Source organism: Canis lupus, chromosome 1, assembly GCF_048164855.1.
Source record: "Canis lupus baileyi chromosome 1, mCanLup2.hap1, whole genome shotgun sequence".
Classification (NCBI taxonomy): Eukaryota; Metazoa; Chordata; class Mammalia; order Carnivora; family Canidae; genus Canis; species Canis lupus.
In genome coordinates, this window is record NC_132838.1 from 85,840,341 (window position 1) to 85,866,392 (window position 26,052).

General features: G+C 37.7%; 1 long non-coding RNA gene across 1 annotated transcript in view; it reads right to left on the bottom strand.

The window, feature by feature from the left end:
• Positions 1–25,928, bottom strand: part of LOC140639731 (uncharacterized) — a 46,418-nt gene extending 20,490 nt beyond the window's left edge. The window contains exons 1-2 of the long non-coding RNA XR_012036344.1: positions 25,727–25,928; positions 21,731–21,892 (exon numbers count right to left, since the gene is read on the bottom strand). This is a non-coding gene — a long non-coding RNA (uncharacterized lncRNA). The remainder of the gene's footprint in view (positions 1–21,730; positions 21,893–25,726) is intronic.
• Positions 25,929–26,052: the final 124 nt, after the last annotated feature.

The window sequence follows — 26,052 nt, forward strand, 5'->3', positions numbered from 1 at the left end:
GGGGCGTGGAGGGGGATGTAATTAACCTCACTTTAGAGAAGAGATGATAGTTAAATATTTTACCAGGGTCACACAAGAGACAAAACCAATGCCTGAATTCACGTTTGAGGCTCCACAGCATTGGGACTTAACCCTTTGCTCTCTACACAACTTGCATCAGGACATGCAAGAGGAATGCAGCTGGATACAGTTGGAGGGTGGAGTTCAACTCCTTCCAAGCTTCCCTTATCACACCTGTTTTCACATCTTTGAAACATAGTGATCTCTCATAGTGAGCTGGTAACTTCTAATGCTTCCAGCTTGCAAAATTTCAAGTATGACTTCATACTGCAAGGAATTATCCGAAAAGTAAGTTGCCTGTACAAATTTGCTGGCTATATTGTCTATATTATAGTGTGAAAAGTTGGACTTCTATGCAGAATAGATTGACTCCATTCTCTACCAAAAGAGAAAAGAACAAGTCATGAATACCATATGAAGAGCACTGACACTGCACATCAGAGAGCCATGAACATCACATCCAAGACTAGGACTATCTGGATAAATAACAGGATTTATATATTGATTACTGTAAATTTTTCTTTTTATATCATATACTAGGTGACCTATTATTTATCTTGGTAGAGTATCTAAAAATTGAGCCCATAGTAAATGATTTTGGGAGGGTCTGAGTATATTCAAGAGAAATGAAATTATCTATGTGATCAATTTGAAAAGTCAAATATGGAAATATAAATGCTAATAATACAGTAGATCTGATGAAACAGATGTGTGCTTGCAAATTTTATCCACTAAAATATGTGTTTTAGAGCTCAGTATTTTCTTCTAATAAAGTATTCTATTTCATATCATTAGTGAAGTAGCAGGCATGTGGAAGTTTATGTTTTATTAATTTTCATTATGACTCTTATTTGAATTCAAAATACAAATTCTGTCAGCTATGTTTGTTGAGGAAATAAATGGAATACACAGTAATGCATTATGCTGAATACATTTTGACACATTTCAACCAAGTCATTTTAGCTATGTTGTGTACATCTAGTGGTATTCTATATTCACTATTCTGTATCCTAGTCATTCTTTTCATCTGCTACAATTTTATATTTGTTGATTACCTCGGGATCTTGGCAGTATTTTTTGTTTCTGAAATATATTCAGGTATTATGTCATCAGATCAGGATGAAAATAAAGCCAGCTTGATGTGCTGTTCACACCCATACACACTGAGCTTATAGTATTCAGTGGTGTTCAGACTTAAAAAAAATGTCCCTACAAATGCTAACCTTAGTATTTAGCGTTAGATAGTTGGCAGAAGAAATGCTAAGGTTAGAATGATCACATTTATGTAATAAATAATTAGGAGATCTTTCAAATTTAAGTCAAGATCAACATAATATTATACGGGTGTGTAGGGAGGAGGAGCAAGTCTGTTTACATGAAGAAAAATAATGCACATCAAAACAAGTGCTTACGTTTGTAAAGAATATTCAGGAACACAAATACATCAATCCCAGAAAAAAAAAACTAACCCAATTGCCAAGAAATATGATAAGAAGAAAGGAAGAAATGAATTTGAAGTTTCACCTAAAATGAAACTGCTAAAGCATCTTTAGTATTTTTTTGTGGTTGTAAATGATAAGAGAATTTGCTTCCTGCAGTCTAATATCTAATATAAATTCTAAGAAATTTGGTAGGCAAAGATTATTTTAAAAACTAATTGTGAAATTTGAGAATGACAGTAGTATGGTAACAGTATAAACTGGTACAGTCCTTCTAAAAAGGATTTTGGTAATCCATATGAAAAACTCAAGAGAGAAAAAAGAAAAAAAAAAGAAAAACTCAAGAATCATTTTATTAGATGACCCAGAAATTTGCTTCTTAGCATAGGGCTATAATTCAAAAGGAAGTGAAACTGATGTATAAAGATGGCCACCTTGGCATTAGCAAGATATTCAATATCTGTATGATCTGTGCAGGCTGAAGGTGACAAATAATGCTAGTGTCCACCCCCAAGACAGAAGCTGGGTAAAATGTGTGTGTGGGGTGCACACCATGAAGTATTATGCAGTCATTTGAAGCAACAAATTAGAAACACACTTGGCAATCATACTTGGATCTAAAAAATATAGGGCTTCATGAAAAAGTTAGAAATGAATCGATATGTAAAATAACAAGGGCATTTACATAAATTGAAATTCATGATAATATAAGAATATATGGTAATGCATGGCAATAGAAAGCCAGTTTTATAAGAATGCGTAAAACAAAAACAGTACTTTAAACAGATTAAGAATAAACGTCAATGATTTGGAGAAGGTCCTGGGAATGGGATGTGGGGATACGAGATAATAAACCAACCGGCAAACACGGCCAGGCATTGCATGAACAGTGTTAATGCACATGAATAGGAGACTATGTTCACTCAAATCTCTACTCCTGAGATGAAAATATAGTTTTCTGAATGACTTGGGTAAAAGCAGAATATTGAATTGTGTATAGAGAGTGAGATCAACGATCTGAAATGGCCAATATTGAAAGAGGACTCTAAACTGTAAACTGTGGTTAACAAAAAAAAATCACAATTAATCTTTATGTGCCTTTCATATTGACAAATACTCCTACCTACTAGCTCCAAAGAGGCCATTCATGGTGCTTATGATTTCATCATCATTTATGGTGGCTGCTTCCATGGTACCATATTTGTTGTGGCATGCATTAATCAGAGCATCAGCAATAGCTCAGATGTGATCCTGAGGAGTCAAACCTTAGCATGATTATCCATCTTCAACTATGCCTCATATCACATATGCATCTCATGCAAGAAGAGTGATAACACCATATAACTTGAATGAACCCAATTAGCTTAGGAATATAAGGAATAGGAGTATATCATTTTCAACCTGCAACCAATTTTGCTAGTCAACAGTAATGCTCAATCTTAAGAATGTAGAATAAAAAAGTTACCAAACTCAATTTTCTCCTGGAAGTTTCTCTCAATCAGTAAAAAAAGAGTGTCTACCTCTAGAAGCACACTTTTAAAAATTAGAGGTTAGCTTGTTATAGAGAAATTGCTAGATAGTGAATTATAATAAGAGGCTTCTAAATCTATTGTAAGGATTTTACTGATATCATTGCACAGAGATGGAACTGCAGCATATTAGGAAATAGGAAACAAATTTATGAACTTTAGAAATTCTTTTACTTACTGTACCTGATCCAGAACTCTGGCTGGCACCTGGAAACAGATTTTTTCTGCCCGTCCTTTTATTTATTTTTTTCTGTCCCTTCTTTTAATTGGAGGGGATTTAACTCCTCACACCTCTTCATTTGCTGAATTATCTACCTATTTTATGTGGGCTTTTTTTTTTTTTTTTTTCCCCTGATGCTCTCATCTCAGCAAATTGGACCCTGGGTACTAGGATTCTTTCTAATATACAGACATTTTAAGAAAAATTTTACTCTTCTGTGGATCTTCAGATTGGGCCAAAAATATTTCACTGGTTCATAAAAAAAGGTCCACTTCAGCCACTTAGAGAACTTTTTACATATGTTATGATCTCAAAATTTGTTTCTATGTAGTCAGGGAACTCAAGTAGGGTATGAGGGTAATTTGAAGCTTCCTATAGAATAATCTTTGTAACTATTCAAATCACCTTCTGAAAAAAATATGCTGATATTTTTAAGTCTGAGACCTCATAGTTTCAGATATAAAATGGGAGAAATTAAATCACTGTTTCATTTCTCCAGGAAACTCATCTCCATGTTGGTCATCATTATATAAATGATGACCCATTATAGATTCATTATGCAAGTGTCTGCTTTATCCACCCAACTGGGGAAATTTCCAAGGTCTCAAAGAATTCAGAACTCTTTTTAAGGTCCCTATGTGAGAACTAAGTAATACTGCTCTATAATCTCACTGATCAAACATCACATTTACTCATAGTTTGGGTAAGGTTCAATATGGCAAAATTATAGTGGAAGCATACATAAAATTTTCTGGGTACTCAGTGCATCTCAGCATTATCATTTATTTCTCACCCAAACTCTTGTCCTGGTATGAATTTAAGTCCTTACATTATCATATGTAGTTAGATGATCATGCAGTGCAATAAATCAATTTGGGGCCTGATAAAACTCCTGGTATGCATTTATAATTCATAGTGGACAGTAAATGAAACATGGCATGAAATCAGCAGGATTAGCTTCACTGGAGGTCTCCAGTAAGTGAGCATTCATTTTATGTATTCTAAGAAACTCCTCAGCAGGGGGTCATATCTCATGCTAAAGCAAAGGATACAGATGACATTGACCACCACCACCACACATGTGATAACACTTCTGAGGCCAAAGTTGCCATTCTTGGAGATCAATTCTGCAATGACGAATTACCAGCTCAGAAACTTCATCTTGTCACTTAGCCTAAGTGCTTCTCAGTTGTTGCATCTAAGTGTCCCTGATCACAGATTTAGTCATACTTTCTTTGAACAAATATTTGTCAAACCTCTACCTCCTGTGTCAGGCACTAAAAATATAAAACTAAAAATAAGATTATAAAGAGTAAGGTGCTATAGAGAATTGCATATGGAGCAATCTGTCATTGTTTGAGAATCAAATTAAATTATTATTAAAATGTACTTGGTGAATTATAAGCCTTGTAGTGGATGATATCTAATTGGCTGTTGTCTAGCCTGTCCTTGCACTTCTCAGCTTGCTTGTGAAGGTGACTTTCTGAAGCTATCTTTCTGCCTCACTACCTGTGACATAGATAAGGATGATTGAACCAAGAATGAGCTACTGACCCAAGATGAACTTTCCTTAGGAATATGGAACTGAGACTGTGAAAGCTCACTCTCTCTTTGGGCAGCTAGATCTATAAAGTCCAAATCCAAAGATATAATTTGGGGACCTTTCACCCACTGGGAGGCCCTGAGAATCTGTGAAAGCAGGTCTGAAAAACCGAATGGCTTCATGACCTTGTATATACTGCCTCCAGTACTTTCATCAGACCTTGTCCTTGTATTGAATTCATTCCTGCTTAGACTAGCTGGGGGTTGTTTCTGTTCCTTGCAACCAAGAGGGTCCTAACAAAAGAGAAGTTTCATAAACATGCAAAATATTTGTATTAGTTACTGCATTTTATGGTAACTATAGAGAGAGTACAAAACTTCCTCTCACTTGAAAGAATGTGGCTAAACTGTTGACACTCCTCATATTACTGAGACAGCATCCATGGCCAGTATACTCATTGGCCAGTGTAAATATCCATTTCTGTTTGATTTTTGAGTAGTTCAACACTTGATTTCTTCTAGACTTAAAAAATTGCCTTAATAAACTGAGAAGCATTCTTGCAAACAGCAGTGAATTTGTCATCCAGTTTAGAGGAGAGTCATAAGGTGGTAAAAACCAGTACATTTATGTTCTACTTAAAAAAAAAAAAAATGTGCCAAGCATCAAAGAAATGTTTATGTTAAAGTTCCCACCCTAAATATGCAAGCAAACTTTGTGCCCTATCTTATCTGATCATTTAATCTTTCCAAGTTCACAGATAAAATGTGGCTAATGACTCCAGCCTGGTTGGTTGTTCCGTAAGGCATGAACCGGATGGCATTAAAAGCAGGAGCTCAGCTTCATTTTCATGAGGTATGGAGGTGGGGTAAAGAACCCAAAATGTGCATTTAAACGAGAAAGAAAAAACTGAGTCCCTGATCAATGCAACAGCTACAATTTGCAAAACTTCCTTTTTTTTCTCTCCGTTCAGATAGGAAACAGTGACATCTTCATTGCTGTTCTGCTTTACAACGGGCTGAATTTTTGGGCTGAATTTGCAAAACCTCTCCTGTTACTACAACCATTTATTGGCCTCTTCCCATGTGACAGGTCCAGAACCAAGCACTAAATCTGTACGGTCTTTTCCAATTCATACCTCTGTGAGGTAATGTATCATCCTGCTACAGAGAGGCTTGGGGAGACATTTTTCCCATCTATCTTCCATGTTTTTTGAGTTTAATAATGAATCACTGATTACCGTCAGCACTTGTTTTTTTGCAAAATTCAATTTCTCTTGGGCATTCACCAAACCACCAATTTTTACATTGCCAATTATCAGCCACATTTCTAAAGGAGAGTACTAAATGGTGAGGAGTGGGTGTGGCTGGAGGAATGTTGGACTGTCAGATGACTGTTTCCTCCTTTCCTACCCTGGCCCCCACTTAGCTGCATATCTTATGTTAAAGTAGTGTATTTCTCTTGGCCTCAGTTTTCTCATCTGTGAAATGGTCCCTTTAGACTAGAAGACTTCAAAGAACAGTTCTAGCCTTCAGAAATCAAACCTAGGGAAACTTGGGTAGCTCAGTGGTTGAGTGTCTGCCTTTGGCTCAGAGAGTATTCCCAGGGTCTGGGGACTGAGTCCCACATTGGGCTCCCTGCAGGGGGCCTTCTTCTCCCTCTGCCTGTGTCTCAGCCTCTCTCTCTCTCTCTCTCTCTCTCTCCCTCTGTGCCTCATGAACAAAAAAATAAAATCTTAAAAAAAAAAAAAAATCAAACCTAGTAGGGAAGAGGAGACAGAAGCTCAGGTGTGATGCACAGGGTTACCTGCCCAGCACTGTTGTTTTGCCAGAGTTTCCAGAGCAGTACACAGTTAATCGAAAAATGTAAGTAACTGTTGTGTGATCACCCTGAATTCCTTTTCAGCCAGGGCCCTTCTAGTTTCTTTTATTAAATCCTCTTTGGCAGTTTACCAGACCCAGATGCATTGCCAACTTTCCCTGCAACTTTCTTGGAAAGCTCTGAAGGCACATTCTGTTCTTATTGTTTGGGGGTGAGTTGAGGCCGAGGAGGGGGGGGGCTTCTTAAAGGTGGGCTGCTCTGCCATCAAAAGTGCAAGGTGAACTCTCACATCCTTAGAGAAGAGCCAAGTGAGATCAGCATGTGTAGGTTGAAGTTTCTGACGGATTCTCAAACCTAGACACACATGCTAGACCTCCTTCGAGAGCTGTGACACTATAGCAGCGTCCACATCCCACACATCATGGGGTGAATGTACAATTTAAAAAGCTCCTCAACATGACTAAAGGGCATTTTAGGTTGAGAACCTCTTTTAGGGGAAAACAACCTGCTAAAGAGATCAACAAATCCATTCAGCCAAACTACAATGAAGTTTGGAAGGCTCACACCTGTGCCCAGAAATTTCACCCATGAGTGTAAGGAATCTGGCAGAGGAATCAAAGGACAGAGAAGGTTTGGGGGAAAGCCCTCTGTATCCTAGGAAACAGGAACAGTCTGGTCCCAGCAGCAGCAGCTGGCCTGAGAAAGTCTGAGGGAGAATGTTCCAGAAAGAGAGAGAGTGAGAGGTGGACCTTGGATCCATGCAGAGAGGGTCCAGAGCTGGATTAGGATGATTAAGACATTGGAGATCTGGGGGAGGGATGGGAGGCCTCTGCAGCCAGACTTGGGTCTGGGAAGCTGGGAGAATTCTGTGATGAATTCTGTGAGAGAGATCACATCTGGAACAATGGGCTCTGATGAAGAGGGTAGGGTGAAAAAGAAGGGCAGGACAGGCGGGATGGAAAGACTCATCATTTCTAAATTGCTGGTGACAAGCAGGGTTGGTTGAAAGGTCTGTAACAGAGAGGCAAGAGGCAAGGAGGAAAAAAAGAAGAGGGACAGGGGCATTAATGTCTGTGAGCTTCCAGAAACCAGGAAAATGCACCAGCACAGAGGTGGGAAGATGGACGAAATACAAAATCCAGGACATTTAGGCTCTCTTTCTCAGGTGGGCTGGGTAGGCTCTTAGGAGTCTTCACCTACCAGACAGAGCTGTATTTCCATGACTGGAACAGTTACCTTGTGAGTATGATATTTGTAACTCTGGTTCGAGAAAATATTCCTGTGTCAAAGCACTTTTCCCCAACCTGGATAAACACCAGGTTTTCTACCTCTGCTTGTGACTAGGTAAACAACCTGTGGTTTATGGACATCCTTCTGCCAAGATGTCTGCAACTTAATACATAATAGAGATTTCTTTTTTCTTAAAGCTTTGCAATTTGGGGCTGAGTAAATATTAGAGGCCTCAAATTCACTCCCCCCTCCCAGGTCAGCTTTTAATAAGAATGTCCAAGAATGATCATTGGTAGCCAGTACTTTCTCACATAGGGAAGAAAGCAAGGCTCCAAATTGATTGGGAAACCTGACATATCCCCTCAAGAGTAATCATCAGGCTCTGAGCTCCATATTCATACTCAGAAAATACCATAGATTTCTAAATATCTAAAGTCTGAAAGTCATATGGCCAAAAAAATCTGACAAGGACTTACAAACCATAGGGTTTCTGACCAGCCAGCAGAAGTTGCATTAATTGGCATTTAGCCACGTCATACTTAGCTACTGCAAAAACAAAGCAAAATATTTTTACTCCTAATGTTTCTCCAGGAAGCATCACCTTCTCTAATATAATTAAGCCCACATTGGATTCACGTATAGGCATTATGTAGCTGTATTGAATTCCTTGTGCAAGTACCTGTATTACAGACGGTTGAAAATAATTGCTTAACAATCTGTTAATTCAAAGATTTGTTAAGAGAGGATAATGAGAATTACCTTATATTCCCATTGGTTGAGAGGAAAAATCGTAAAAGAATTGTGGCAGTTAATGTTTGTGGTGAGCGTACAAGAAATAGGCACTTTAAAGTACTTTATATTATTCCAGTTATTTCTCATAGCCAAAATCTGACAGAACTGCTATTTTTTTTCTCTATTTTGACATATGATGAATTCTGAGGCACCGCGATGCTATAAAACTTGCTCAAGCTAGCAGTGCGTAGGTGGTGGAAATAGAGATTTGAACCCAATTAGTGTAGCTCCAGTGTCTGTGCCCGGAGCCTCTGATTATTACACCGAACACTGCAGAAATCTTCGGCTGAAACCTGATGCTTCAGCCACTAAGGACAGCCGACAGCTGTCCTTGCTGATGTGACTTCATAATGCAAGAGATGATCACTGAGGATCACATGGCTACTCCCCCAAATTAGGTTGTAGGGTATGGGTCCCACCCTTGCACTAAATAGCCAGGGATTATGTATTAGGTGCCTGGGGATGCTGTCCCAAATTACCAGGAATGCTCCCCCAAACAGAAAGTCACTAACTCAAAGCCTGGAGACCAGGAGCCTGAAATCACGGTGTTAGCAGGACCTGGCTCCTTCTAAAGGCTGTCATAGGGAGTTTTACTTTGCCTCTTCCAGCCTCTGGTGGCTCTGGGTGCTCTTAGTTCATGATTGGATCGCTCCAAACTCTGTCTCTGTCCTCGTGTGGTCTTCTCTTTCCTTGGTTTCTCTTCTTGTGTCTCTTAAAGGACACGTGTCATTGGATGTAGGGCTCAGGTGGGAAACCAGAATGATCTCAGCTTGAGATCCTCAACCTAACTACACTTCCAGAGATCAGTTTTCCAAATGAGGCCCTTGATTTGAGGGAATTCCCTGGGTCTAGGCCTCTCTCCCTTCCAGGGGGTTGCAGCTAGCTGATGTAGAGAAACAGAGGCCCTGCTGCTTTGACTCACTTCAGGACAGCTGCAAAGGCTCATTCCTGCTCGGTCACTCCCCAGAGGATCCACTGAGATGTTGGTCACAGCTGTATCTACATTGCTCCTTTTCTGTCCAAATCTGCTTTCCTCACTTCCTTGCCAGTGTATCTTCTGATAGCTCTCTTCTACAAGACTTCTATATAGAAGTTTCCATCCGGAATCTGTTTCCTGAGAATCCAACTGAAAATAGCTATATTGGAATTTATGACAAACTGCATGTAATCTTTTGGCCAACTCTGGCCACATAGGGATATTTAGCATTTTTATAAACTGTTCTCTGAAGTCAGCTCTGCTACAGAAGTCTGGACTTGTACCCTATTAGGAAGATTATTCATCTTGCATTCAAGATTTAAAATACAAAGAAGTTTTCTAGAGAAATTACTATTAAAAAGACGTGCCACTTCCTCCTTAAAAAAACTAGAACCTTTATTTAAACCTTCTCTTTTTGTTGTACCAAAATTACAATCTTAAAAGCCACAATTCTACAAGCACAAATACCTGTTATCAATACAGAAGACTTAGGTTACTTTTTAACATTGCCCCTCTGATTACACCCTTGTGCACCTGAGCCCACCCCACCACCATCACATGCATCCACACCTCCCACATACATACAGCAGTGTTCTTGACAGTGAGGAGGTGGTATATAAGAAGTCTTAATACAGGCAGCCTACATTGGCCCCTTGTCAGAAAAGTAGCTTCAATTTCTTTGCCAGGTGTGCATATAATATAGAATAAAACCAATTTTCTTTTTTTTTTTTTTATGATAGTCACAGAGAGAGAGGCAGAGACATAGGCAGAGGGAGAAGCAGGCTCCATGCACCGGGAGCCTGATGTGGGATTCGATCCCGGGTCTCCAGGATCGTGCCCTGGGCCAAAGGCAGGCGCCAAACCGCTGCGCCACCCAGGGATCCCTAAAACCAATTTTCTATCCATTTTGATAAATGGAGCCGAGTTTGGTGCAAGAGCTGAAGGTAATCATCTATGGATGAAGCTTAGCAGATGTTGCCTGCCTGTGTTCCTTTGCTCCTGCCAAGATCCAACCATTTCCTTACTGGTAAGAGTCAGCACAGGGGATAATGAAAGATTAACTTAATGATAACCATTTGGGGGCTACCAGATACAGGAAAAAGAAGCAGTAAAATATGAGCTCTATTCCTTTATTTTGATGCCCTCCCCAGATTATTGGAGGCAGTGCAGATGTCTTCTGAAGGGTATTTCAAGCTAAGTCTGAGATTAGGAACTGAGGAATCCACAAATCATTCTATTAGCCTACAATCTCTGTTTGGATCTGAGATGCCCTAATTGAGCAAGTATTTACAGTATACTAGTAGATTACTGTACCCTTATCAGGGACCTCTGAGGCTAGTTGATGGTTGTGGCTCGTAAAGGCAGTTGTAATTGGTGCCTGTGTTAGACAACCAAGTGTCATCAGCAAAAAGGACCACGTAGTGTTAGAGAGCCTCATTTTACTCATAACATTCAATAACTATTCAATAATATATCATAGAAAAATAAGAGTGGGCTTATATGTTGCATTTTACAAGCATTTGCGTGTAAAGTTTGACAAAGCAGTAAAAAGTAGTTAATAACACATTTCTACACTTCTAAGAGTGGCTATGGTTGTGTACTGCAACATCACACTTCTAGTCTTGGACCCAGACAGCCAATTTCCTTGGATTTGTCATAAAGAGGTAATCAGCCAAGAACTTAAAATGTGTGCACAAAAATGCTAATCATAATATTATGACAGTGAAAATTTTGAAATCACCTAATTTTTTTTTCAGTATAACATTTCATATAAGGAATACTTTGCATCCCTAGAAAGTATAGTAGTAACTCGGTATTTATAACCATGGAAGATGTCAATGCCATATTGCTCAGTACAAAACAAGATACCACACCCGTGCATGGGAAGAAACCGTCGCTAAAATTATATGTACCAAACCAAGCACACACACATATTCATAAAGACATCATATCTGGAAGCATATTCTTATCTGTCTGTACAAGAATTGCAGAAAATATTTACTTCTTTATACTCGGCTATACTGATTAAACTTGTTTACAATGAGCATGTGTCATTTCATTAAGTTAAAAAGTCCAAACCTACTTTTGAATTTTAAAGCATGCTTTTACAAGCCCTGCTTTCTTATCAGTATGTCCATATCTATACTTACTATACTTATTTACTTGTTTTTACCTATTCTACTACAATTTGTGTTGTTCTGATTGTTAATGATACCAACCTTAACGTTACTTGAAGACACAATGTTTGTGGGTTGCAAACCTTTCAGGAAGTGGGACTGACAGAGAGCATGGGGTCTGACCTGACCAGGGAGGAAAGTAAGGTCCCCTGTCCTCCAGGGCATACAGACTAGTGGTACACATACAGTCATCAATAAGCCTGTCCAGTCATGGTGAGGTATGGGCATCTGGCACCAAAAACAAAAAACAAAAAACCAAAACAACCCCACAAAATTTTGAATGTCAAAGGCTGTAGAAGAGGAAATAGAGCACTGTCCTGAGTTCCTGAACTCATTTGCAGTTTGCTGTGGTGACTAGAAAAGTGTGAATTGGGGCCTGGGTGACTCCGTGGGTTAAGTGTCTGCCTTCAGCTCAGGTCATGATCTTGGGGTCCTGGGGATCAAGTCCCATCTTGGGCTCCCTGCTCAGTGAGAAGCCTGCTTCTCCCTCTGCCTCTGCTGCTCCGCATGCTCATGCTTTCTCTCAAATAAATAAATAAAATATTAAAAAAAAGAAAAATGTGTGTCAAATGCCTGGTTGATTATAGTTGTGATGTTAATTGATAATAGTTGTGATTGCTATTACTGTTACTATTGTGGTTACTGTGTGCTATCAAGAGATGTTGTTAATGAAGAAATATAATATTGAAAATCAGTGCTGAATTCCATCACATAGACATTCAAAACAGATAAATCATGGAGGGGAGGAGGGGGATGTTTATCCCACAACACAAGAAATTTTTTTCTTTTCTTAAAACTATCAAATATTACCAAATTTCTACACTTCTTTACTTATAATGATTCAGCCTAAAAGGGAGAACTGTTTCTTCCATATCTCACTTGGATGTGATAAAATATAAATTTTAATTTAATAGCACCTACTTCATTCCTAGAAAATCCAATTTTCTGTGCAGGAATCAGACAATTTTTCCCTCAGATAGACAACACTTAGTCAGTTCATGGCATATTCTGCACCGTGATAAACTTTTTCCTCAGTCTCAATTTCCACAAAGCACAAGTAGTTTCCTTCACATACTGCAGAATATTTTTCATTCTGATAAATTTCATATCACCAGTGTGAGAAATTACTAATAAAAATTGCTTGCATTGAAAGTGAAGGCTGCATTAATGAGTTCCCCTTTAATTCCTCATTTGTGTGTGTTCAAGCTTGACAAATAAATCACAATCACATATATTGGACTGTGATACAGTTTATTAGCCTAATATATCCTATATCTAATACACAGTACCATGGCAAAGAAAGAAAATCGATCAGCTAGTAAGTTTTTGTCATCACAGCAATATTCAATAAGAAATCGCTCACATAAGATAAACTTTAGAATCCAATATTCAGAATTCCAGAATACTGATTTTAACACATAACAATGACTCAAGTAGTTTAGAAATATGACTTTCTGGTTAACTTAGTACTTTGATTAACTGTATGGGCAAAACCAATTAACTATATGGAATTAATTAATGGGAGAAAATATTTGCAAATCACATGTCTGACAAGGGCTTAATATCCGGAATATATATTATACAACTCAACAATGACAACCCAAGAGAAAAAGATGGGTAAAGGACTTAGATGAGCTTTTTTCCAAAGGAGACACACAAATGGCCAAGAAGCACATGCTTAATATCCCTAATCATCAGAGAAATTAAAATCAAAACAATAAGATACGACTTTACACTCGTTAGGATGGCTATTACAAAAACAAAAATCCCAGGATCTAACAGGTGTGGTTAAGGTTGTGAGGAAATTAGAACTTCTGTGCATTGTTGTGGTGATATAAAACTGTGCCAGCAGCTGTGAAGGACACTATGGCAGTTCCTAAAGAAATTAAACATATGATTGAAAAAGACTCTTCCAAACCAAACAATAATTAGTCTTCTCTGAACCTTCTCTCTTTTTTTATTAGAGTTAAAACAATAATTCTGGTGTGGTAAACATACAGTGCTATACTAGTTTCAGGTGTACAGCATAGTGATTCAACAATTCTATGCATTATCAGTGCTCATCATGAAAATTGTACTCTTCATCCCTGTCACCTATTTCACCCATCTGCCCTCAACCACCTCCCCACTGGTAACCATTAGTTTGTTCTCTATATTAAGATTCTGTTTTTCAGTTTGTCTCTGTTTTTTAGTTTGTTCATTTATTTTGTTTCTTACCAAATTCCACACGTGAGTGAAATCATATGGTATTTTTCTTTCTCTAACTCACTTACTTCACTTAACATTATACCCTCTACATCCACTCATGTTGTTGCAAATGGCAAGTTTTCATTGTTTTTGATGGCTGAGTACTATTCTATATATATACACCACAGCTTCTTTATCCAGTTATCTATCCATGGACGAATGGGTTGCTTTTGCAATTTGGATATTAAGAATAATGCTGCAATAAAGAGAGGGGTGCCTCTAGCATTCCGAAGTAATGTTTTCATATTCTTTAGGTAAATCCCCCATAATGGAATTACTGGATCATATATAGCTTTATTTTTAATTTTTTGAAGAACCTCCAGACCATTTTCCACAGTGGCTGTACCAGTTTGCATTCCCACCAATAGTGCAAGAGGGTTCCTTTTTCTCCACTTGCTCCCTGAGCCTTCTTTTTGACAAGGCCTAGTCCTCAGCCCCATCTTCATTTAGCTTAGTACAGCTGTAGCAAGAATCCTGCTAACTCAGAATCTTTCACCATTGATATCTATTAAAATTCTTCCTCCTCCTCCCTTGATAACTGATCACGCTGGTCAGCCTTCGACAAGAATCCTAAGTCAGTTTAGCATGAATCCCCCTATTCCTGATCCCTCCTCTTAGTACCTTTCCATCCATGGACCCCCTCAATCTGGTCATTGCCTATAAATCTCTATCTCTCCTTGCTGTATTTAGAGTCAAACCGATCTCTCTCGCCTGCTATGATAGTCTTGATAACTGTTACAGTAATCCTGAATAAAGTGTTTCTTACTGGCTTAAGATGTGTCAGAATAATTTTATCTTTAACATGGTCCAGAAATTCACTTCTGGGTATATACTCAAATAATCAAAAGTGGGTATTTGTACAGATACTTGTATAGCCATGTTAATAGTAGTATTATTCACTATAACCAAAACTTGGAAGCAACTTATGTGTCCCTTGATGGGTGAATGGATAAACAAAATATGATATATGCATAATGGAATATTATTCAGCCTTAATAAAAAGGGAGAAAATTCTCATGTGTGTTATAACATGAATGAACCCTGAAGACATTATACTAAGTGAAACTAGCCAGTCACAAAAGGACAAAATATTGTGCCATTTCATTTATATGAGGTGCCTGGAGTAGCCAAATTCATGATGAAAAGTAAAATGGTGGTTTCCAGGGGCTGGGGGCAGGAAGAAATGGGGGGTTATTGTTTATTGAGTATAGTTTCAGTACAGATATCTAGTTCATTTGTTCACAATGAAAAATTCTCCATTGTGATGGTTGCACAGCAATGTGTAATGTACTTAATACCACTGAACTGTACACTTTGAAATGGTTAAAATGGTAAATGTTTTGTTAAATGTATTTTGCTGCAATATAAAAAGAAACACGACTGAAATTCTCAAGAAAAAAAAACTATAGTTCTCAACACATTGAGTTTTGTTTTTCAGTTCGTAGTATCAGAATATAATTCCTACTTATTTATTATGTGATTCTCATTCAGGTGATACCAATGTATAACCAAGAACAACAACAACAACAACAACAACAACAAACAAAAAACCTCCAAAGAACAAACAAAAACCTTGTAAAAAAACCAACAAAACCAGGAATAGGCTCATAAATACAGAAAACAAAATGGCAGATGCCAGAGGGGATGGTGTGGAGGATGGGCAAAATAGGAGAAGGGGACTAAGAGGTCTAAATTTCCACTTACAAAATAAATTAGGCACAGGGATAAAAAGTACAGCATAGGGAATATAGTCAGTAAGACTGTGATAATTATGTGGTGACAGGTGTGGTAACTACACTCATCATGGAGAGCATTTCACAATATATATAATTGTTGAATCACCATGTTGGATACCTGAAACTAATATAACATGTCAACTGTACTTCAGTTAAAGAAAATGTTGTCAAAATTTTCTTCCAAGTATCTCCTTTTGTTGATCAAGAAAAACATTTTTTTTTAGTTTAATTCTTTTTTTGTTTGTTTGTTTCGCTGCTAAACATTTCAGAGCTGAGTAAGCTGGAATTCTTTTTTACTCTTGATTTTAAAATTGCGGTGATTGAACAGTTGAAATTTTCTTAAGTGAATATAAAAGTTGCTCTTCTTTGTAAAAATAATTTTAAAGAGTACTTGAGCCCCAAGAGTAATTACTATGATTGTATTAAAAGGTCTGAATTTGACCTGAGACCTGATTTGACTGGATTTGCTTGAGACAGTGAATCCATTTAAAGGATTGAAAACAAACTCTAAATAATATTTAGTTCATTTCTTCTAAGAAGGACTCATCCATTCTAGGAAGATAGCTCTTTATTATTTTATTCACTTTTCTAAGATTCTTATTCAAAAGAATCTATTATATTTTTTAATAATACTATTCCTGGTTCAAACTGTCCATCTTTAACAATAGGCTCTTTATAAAATCTATTCTCTATTTTTCTTCCTGCTTAGGAAATAATACAGTCTGTTCCTATGATGTATGTTTCTATAAGAAAAATGTACTCATATCTCTCAGGGTGATCGTGTTAGTTTAGAGAGGAAGTCAGTTTATTCAATTTGTTGTTCTCCCTGGTATGTTAATGTTTTTAAGTAAGGAGAACAAAATTTCTCTCAAAGAGAAAAATTATCCCTAAGGGGGAAAAACTTAAAACCTACAAGAGCCTTTCTTGGTGACTGGTTTGGTGGCCATGCTTTCTACACATTAAGCTATTTGGTGAGGCAGATATGAAAAATCCCCCCAAACATATTCACTCTTGTGGTTTAAAAACTAAAAAGTGGTTTGCTTAAGAAGCCTATGCCCTAAATCAATTTCTTCAAAAAATAGTTTGATTAAACTCATCTCTTTTAAAAATAGAGACCCTCTTCAGTCCACCTCCCTGGGGTATAATTCTGAGCTGAGAGGAATTGCTAGTGGATATGTAACCATGTTGAGATCTTATTAGGATTTTAATTATTTTCATTTGTGTTCTGGTTACAGATAAGAATACGTTTTGAGCTGTTTGCTTCTAACCCTAGTTTTTGAATGTCTCTGTTGGTGTACCCTTGCAGAAATCCAGATATTTGTAGAAGAGTTATATTGTGATATAGATGAAACAAAAAAATGCTTAGCATTTTTTGAGGATTATTCCTAATTTTATGCAAATTACCTCATTTAATCCTTAATAAGAGCTTTTGGAGTTTGGTAAAATTATGTCGCCTTTTGAGAACATTTAACTGTGTTTCATGGTGTCTTTTGCAAAAATGAATCAAAGAACTCATATTATCCTTTAGTCTCCCGAAATGATAACATTTATCATCGTGGTTTTATCATTCTCTTTCAGCTTTTGCAAGTAAGGGACACAATGTCCCATTACCTTAAAATAGTTAAGAGTTCATTTCCTAAAAACAAAGTAAAACTAAAATTAGGAAATTAACATTGATACAATATCATTATCTTACTCAAGTTACCTGAAGATGTTCTTTCTAGTAGAGGAAATATCAATGAATTTAGATGTCCTGGTGCTATAAACTCCTTCAGTCCAGAACTGCTCCGCAATTTTCCTTTGTGTTTTGTCACTTTAACACTTCAGAATAGTACAATATTCTCTTGGAATGTTATTAAATATGAGTTTGATTGATGTTTCCTCATGATTTTGTTCAAGCTATGCATTTTTGCCTGAAAGGTCCAATGGTAGTTCATAGCTCTATCAGAGTTATATAGTTAATTAAAGTTGGGGCCACCATTTGAGGTTGAGTGAAGATCCAAAGCCCATACTTGCGACCTCCATTCCTAACATCATGAATAATTGCAGAATTTTTTGTACAGTATCTATAACAAATGTTGATGGCTTCTATGAATACCACTGAAGATTTACTGTAGCCCCTACCATGTAACAGAATTGAGAGCAGGGAAATCAAAGGGTATTACAGTATAGATCTATTATAGGAAATACATGTTTATTATCCATTATGTGGGAGTTGCAATGAAAAAATCTGGATTAATAGAAAACTCCATCAAAGTCTACTTTGTATGTTCTGGTCTATCAATTGCAAAGATTCCATTTTGTTTTGTTTTGTTTTTTTCTTTCAAGGTTCTATTTAAATTCTAGTTAGTTAACATTTAGAGTAATATTGGTTTCAGGGTTAGAGTTTAGTGATTCATCATTTATATATAAAAGCTAGCGCTCATCATAATGAGTGCCCTCCTAATCCCCACCACCCATTTAGCCCTCAACCATCTCCCCCAGCAATTCTCAGTTTGTTCTCTATGGTTAAGATTCTCTTATGGTTTAGCTCTATTTTCTTTTCTTCCTTCCACTATGTTCATCTGTTTTGTTCCTTAAATTCCATATATGAGTGAAATCATATGGTATTTGTCTTTCTCTGACTCACTTATTTCACTTAGCATAATATGCTCTAACTATATTCATGTCCTTGCAAATGGCAGGATTTTATTCTTTTTGACGACTGGATTATATTCCATTTTCTTTATCCATTCATCAGTCAATGGACATATCTGATAAAGGGTTAGTATCCAAACTCTATAAAGAACTTACCAAATTCAACACTCAAAAAACAGATAATCCGCTGAAATTTCTTACTTTACTTGCATGTTTGACTCCTGTCTTGTTTTCTTGTCCTAAACATTTGTTTTACAATATGTTTGATTCTATAGCATTTTAATTTAGACTTGTGATTTTCTTAAGAACATAACATAAACATTATAATCAAATGCCCCTGAATTCCAGAAATTTAGCTCCTAAAAGTTTTGCAAAAACAGGTGGTGATTTGTACGTAATATCCTGCTCGTTTAATTACATCAAAAGCCAACAACTTAACAAAGTAGATTTAAAAATAGCAGCATGAATCAATATGAACAAAGAAATCTTTGTATTTTCAAAGCTCTATACATCTTGGGCTAATTCTTCCAATGTCATTATTACAAGGCAAATTGAAACTTAATAATCAATTAATACTGTGAATTATCTTTGATGTTTTAGTCATGAATATCTTTAAATGCAAGCCTAAGTTCCATGAAGAGACACTAAACTTATCCTGGATATTCTTTGTTTTAAAATTTCAGTTTCATATACTCTCAAAATCATGATTGATTTGATTTTGACTAGTGAAAGTAAAAAGTCTCTGAAAATAAGCATAACTTCTCAATATAAATAGGTGTAGCATCTAAAAGAATAAATAAATATTAAATTATTTTGTTTAATAGTCTCAGAACTGTTTCATATCTCAACAATTATCATAAACTTTCAGCACCAAAATCTTGGAAAATCCATGGGCCTTGAGAAGTAAGGACCAATACACAATGACAGGTCACTATTTTATTTAATTCAGTGTTTTCAAAGATATGAAATTAGCTCCTTGGTATGTCATGATCAGTTCTTTTTAAAGATGAAATAAAACAAGATGGAAATATTTTCAAGGGGTCATGTAGGAAATATAAATATTAATATGGGAAAGTTTAATTTTATTGTATGTGTGTCTGTGCATGTGTGTGTGAACACATATCTAAGTGTGTGTATCATGGACCATGTGAGAAGGGAAAATAGTTTATTTACTGCTACACAATCAAAGAAATCTTGGAAGCCACTGATTTATTCAGTTATTTAATTCAAACTTAGTCTTTGCCGTCATTTCCTACAGGTTACAAAATTGTATTATATTTTTCATTAATTTGTTTTTTCTCCTGCCCATACTAGATATTTCAAGGGCCTCCTTCACGGTCTAGCCATCCTCTCCCAGCAATATACATTAGATAAACTCTTCACCTAGGAATATTACCTCCCTCTTCCATTCTTAGCTTTTTCATAAATATTAAAGCAGTTTCAGGCAGCCCATGGCTCAGCGGTTTATTGCCGTCTTCAGCCCAGGGTGTGATCCTGGAGACCTGGGATCAAGTCCCATGTCGGGCTCCCTGCATGGAGCCTGCTTCTCCCTCTGCCTGTGTCTCTGCCCACCTCTCTCTCTCTCTCTCTCTCTCTCTGTGTCTCTCATGAATAAATAAATAAATAATCTTTAAAGCAGTTTCATCCAGAGTTATTTATCTTAGTTGCTAGAGTTCCTCTTCTTCCACTGGTAATGATTCTAATTCCTTTCCCACCTGATGAAATTTGCCTAAACAAAATGTAGATTATCTAATTTGCTCACCAATATATGCTGAGTTCCTACCCCATAGTATGAGCTCTTTAAGCATGTGATAAATAAATAAATAAACAAATAAATAAATAAATAAATAAATGTAGACCTATTAAAAAGAGTGGTCCTATCTTCCACTATAAAATAGCCTTCCTAAATCATCTGTCCCTACCAAATTATTTAATACAATCCTCACAGGATTAAAAGCATCCTTGCTTGAGATTGTGCAATTTGAGGGGTAAGGGAAATAGCAGAATCTCTTCTTGATTGGGTTTATAATAAAGGTGGATATAAATTATATCTGGATAGCAAAAAATGCTTTGTTTGGTCCACATATTTTAATCAATGTCCTATATTAGGAATTCTCACATAAAACTTGACTTAAGAGATCCTAAGATCTGGCAACACTAGGTTCAGAGAGTTGGCTGGAGCTGGAGTGGCTGATGCATCTTGATGGGTCATGTGTGTAAGTCTTTTCTTTTTGCTAGCTTTCCCTGCTAGTTTGTGAGTCCCTCAGAACACTCATAGCTGGGGCTCAACAGCCAAGTGTGAATGGATTCATAAATTATGAATAGGTCATAGTGCTTAAGATCAGTTTCAAGGGTGGCTTATGTAACTATAAGGTTTAGTCTTTTGTTCCTTTTCTCACTGCATCTAGAGTTTGTCCCACAGAAATCTTATCTAAACCCACGGCTCAGCTATCATGTCTACCAAAAAGCTAAGTTGGCAATCCTGTCCTGCCTCCTGGACTATAATCAGAGATCTCTAACTGTCCCTCACCCACTCAGACTGTCAAGAGCTTAACCTGTTATCTAGCCAAAGTGTACTTTCCAAATGACTGCCCCATTTTCTGTAACACTACCATCTGCCTCCCACATACATAACCTTGAAGTCTTAGCAAGTTTAGATTTCTCCTTCTCTCCCTACAGCCACATTCTGTGAGTCATCAAGTCTTGTTCATTCTTCAAAATAGTGAATATCTCTTTTCTCTTTCTTTCATCTCTTCAAAGTCAAGTTTATCAACTTGATAAACACTTAATTGCTCTCCTTGACTCAAGTCTCTTGACTGCCAATATAGATTTATTTATAATATCAGTCAATATTTATCAAATATCCATCACTCTCTTAGGAGTTAAGAATACAGCAGTGAGAAAAGCAGAGTCCCTACCCTATGCAATTTGTAGCCAGTGGGAAATATAGCAAACACACTAAAACACACATAATAATATGATGTCAGTAGTAATAAATTATATGAAGAAGAGCAGAGTAAGAGAATAGGTAATGATGCAATAGAGGGGTGTAACTTTATTTTTAATAATTGTAATTCTTTTAACATTTAGATTCTCATGCAATTAATGGGAATTTATCGAGTACAGCTTCCAGATTAAACTGTACTTTTCTCTTGGTGACGTTGAGCCTATACCTAAGACAGAATCATCACCTGAAGCATCCACGTGAGTATGTCTTTTATTTTCCCCTTGAAAGCCATCTATCACTCTAATCCAAGGGAATGATATAGCGTTTTGTGTCTAGGATGAAATGCTTTTCTGTCAGGACAGTAGCTTCCCACACTTACCACAGGGGCGCAGCAGTCATTTCCAGGAGCCTCAGTGACCACAATTCCATTCCAGTTGCCCAGATAGTTGGCCCTCCATGCTTGGTTCCCATGAATTTTTCTATTCTTGTTTTTTATCTCCTGCATGTCTTTCCCACAACAAAGAGAAATTCCTTCTTCGCCCTAAAAAGAAAATTGTATTGTAGTTTGCCTGATTCCTCTAGCCACTAATTGTTTAATTTCTACCAGATTCTTATTTCTCTGTTTTTAAAGATGTGGATATCTAAAAATGGCACCGGCACTTTTGGAGAATATTTATTGTCAGAAATAATAATTCAAGGAGAAATCAGAAATCATCTTTCAAACAACACCTGACATGAACAGCAGATAACATATTACTGTCCCTCAATATTAGTAAAGTATTGAATGAAGATAGGTATTGGATACTAGCCAAATAGGAAAAGATCTTCACGAAAGCTGGGGCTTCCAATACTGTACACATGTGCAATTCTAGGGCTAGCAGGAATATTCGGAATAATCTGAACTCAAATATTCCAGTTTACAAATAAGCACATTAAATCACAGAGTGGTCAAATGATGAGCTAAGCTAGTTCAGGGACTCACTTAAGTCCATGGCTCTTTCCAGGAAACCATGTGGTCTCTCCTGGATCATAACGTAAAATCTGGATGATAGTTTAAATGCGGATCTATAATAGTTTTTTCACAAGTTTCACAATATTATTCTAAGAATCATTATATAAATGCGGCTTTGGGTTCTCAATATTACAAAACATCTGACATCCACACAGTACTAGGTGTCAGCTTGCAGTTATTCAGGTAGATCTATCTGTGCCGATTTGAGGCTCAGACTGAGTGAAGTAAGCAAGGTGAATAATAATAGTAATACAAACAAGAGAAATAAGAATACTACCACGTAAGTATGACTTCTAATTAGATAAAGAAAACTCTATATGTCAATGAGTGGATAATACTCAGTAAGTGTATACAGTCAGAACTGCTAACCGTGATACCCTAGGGAAAGAGACAAAGGAACAGGTGACATGCTTTCCTAGGAGGCTTTCAATTTACCCTGTGTTTATTTCCGGAATATTTCAGTTTTTGCAACAAACATGTATAACTTCTGACTTTATGAATATTTCAGAGGAAGAAATTAAAATCACAGAAGGAAACACCACATGAACATGATTATGGGAAGAAAATGTTACTTTTGTGAAAGGCCCTTGAACTTGCTGAAAAAAACACAGACATCCATTATTTTCCCACTGAAAATACAGTCAGTGAGGGACTAAGCAGTGAGCCTCAGTCCAGTTCTTTTTTTTTTAATTAATTAATTTATTTTTTTATTTATGATAGTCACACACACACAGAGAGAGAGAGAGAGAGGCAGAAACACAGGCAGAGGGAGAAGCAGGTTCCATGCACCGGGAGCCCGACGTGGGATTTGATCCCGGGTCTCCAGGATCGCACCCTGGGCCAAAGGCAGGCGCCAAACCGCTGTGCCACGCAGGGATCCCCCCCAGTCCAGTCCTAATGGTGGCTCAGTAATGAATTATGACCAGCAAAGAATGCAGGAGTTATTAAAAATTCTCATGAGCTCTGTCCCCGTACATCAACTACATCAAATCGACTATTCAGCACAGTGCATATCTTGGAGAGATAAAGATATCTAGGCTTTTTTTTTTTACTGCTCAAAGTTCAGGCTAAGAAGTTTTTCACCCTCCAATGCTTGGTTCTTAAGAATGACCAGGCCAGACCCTGGGAAGATACTTCTAGGCAGCCCTCCACGGACTTTTTACTAGTATCTCCTTCGGTCCACAAATCTCGTTAATTTTCTTATTAGAATGTAATCATATTAATGAGTTTCTTTGATCTAACTTGAGCTCTATAGTTTCTCTTTTCCTATAATTAGAAAGTAAGAATTTCAAACTGTTTATATATTTCTTGTCGTTTATATCATTTTGGTGTGTTTCCTTACAAGGAACAAGTATCTGGGGCACCTGGGTGGCTCAGTGGTTGAGTGTCTGCTCCGGGTGTGATCCCAAGGTCCTGGGATCAAGTCCCGCATTGGGCTCCCCATAGAGAGCCTGCTTCTCCCTCTGCTTATGTCTCTGCCTCTCTCTGTGTCTCTCATGAATAAATAAATAAAATCTTATAAATAAATAAATAAATAAATAAATAAATAAATAAATACAGACAAAACTCCTGGCATAGAATATAACTGGGATCAGCAAACCTTTCCCCCTTAGGGGCTAAATAATAAATACTTTGTTTTCCAGGCTATACTTTCCTCTATGATAATTTTCAAGAGTTCTGGTAATGAGGAAACAATCATGGACAATATCCAGAGAGCTGACTATGGTCCAAGAAGAGTTTACATATAAACACAAGCGATGGGCTGGGTTTGACTCATAGGCTACTGTTTGCCAACCCCTGTGCTATAATATTCTGCATATCGCAATCCTGTCTACCTCTCTCTTCTCTTACGCAGTATATCCCCCATGACTGCCACGCCAATGTCACTTACTTCATACTTTTATGCTTACTTCCTCCTCACCAGAAGGGCTTTGTAAGTGTCCTACCCCCTGTCTAAATTGCTCTTTGATCATCCCTTCACTTGGTTAGCTCTTACTCATTCTCCAAATCTTAGCCCAAAGCCACTTACTCAATGAAGTCATCTGTGGTCTCCGAACCCTGTGTAGTCTCTGCTAGCCTCAGACACTTTTCCTCCAGAGCACAGGTTCTAGGGGCAATTGTTATCTCTGCAATTAGCTGTGTGTTTGCTCCCTCCGCTTCCTACCACCAAGTGTGAGATGCAGGAAGATCCCAGAAGCAGGAACAGTGCCTTTCCTTTGTTTACCCTTGCATGTTTATCCTTGCCAAGACCCAGCACCTGGCATGTAGGGGATACTCAGTAAAGTCTTGTTGGCTGACTGAATGCATGAATGCATACATGCATGAGTTATCCCCACTCCACCACCAGACCACCAGCAGCTTCCAACATTGCATTGTGACCTGCGCCTATTTTCTCCAGTCCTCTCTTCATAATCTTTTTTTCTAGCAGTATTTCTCCCTCCCTCTTCTTATACCAATCTCCCTTTTTCTGCACACTTGATAGAATTGTAGCTGTTGCTCATTTACCTCTGTGTCCCTTACACATTTCTGTCTTTTCTGGTGAGTGTTCTTCTACCTCTCGATTGGCTCCCAAATACTCATGCCACAGACTTGTCAAATCTCTACATCCAAAAACCTTCTGGAACATTTTATTAGTAGAACACAGTTGCTTTTATTCATTTGTCACAACAAAAGAGAACACACCCTGTGAAAAACCATTGGAGCATCTCTGGAGAAGGGTGTTGAAAAAGGGTTTAAAGATTTGGGAATGGAGCAGCCCCAGTGGCCCAGTGGTTTAGCACCACCTTCAACCAGGGGTGTGATCCTGGAGACCGGGGATCAAGTCCCATGTCGGGCTCCCTGCACGGAGCCTGCTTCTCCCTCTGCCTGTGTCTCTGCCTCTCTCTCTCTCTCTCTCTCTCTCTGTGTCTGTCACGAATAAACAAATAAAATCTAAAAAAAAAAAAAGATTTGGGAATGTGTTTGGCATTTGTAGGGAGGGTTCAGGGAAGCAGGGGCTTTTGATCTGGATTGGTGGCTGCCATGAGGAAATTAGGATAATTCTTTGATGGGACATCTTAACTGTTTTCTAGGAGGTAGGGAAGAAGGGAGCACAGATGAGGCTGTAAATTGTTTAAAGGGCAGGGTCCTGGCATTCACCAGGTTAGGGTAATTTTGGCCTTTTGAATCATTTGGACAATGTTTCTGTTTATCTTTCAAGACATGTTTACAAAATAGACTTGTTTTTGCTTGGATCCAATAAAGTTACAGAATAATTACAAGATTAGGTCAGTTACAGAATAACCCTACAGAATACAGAATAGTTAGAGAACATTCTGCTTTGTCATTCTCTGAACTTGTGTTCAATAGAATTCCATGGCCTACCTGGGTGGAAGGCCCAATCCCACGGCACTAAGGCCTTTCAGTGGTAGCAGGCAGCTCCGGGGCTTCAGAGTTGCTGCTCTTTCCTTAGAATGAATCCTCCCGGGGAAGAGTAGGTGCATACAGAGGGTGCCCGAACACACAAGGGTTCTCTGTGTGCTTTGTTCTGTGTCCAATAGTCTGTATCCAGGCAAACTAACCTTGGCCAAAACATAATAGAATTTTTTAAAAATATTTTTTATTTATTTATTCCTGAGAGAGAGAGAGAGAGAGAGAGAGGGAGAGGGAGAGAGAGAGAGGCAGAGACACAGGCAGAGGGAGAAGCAGGC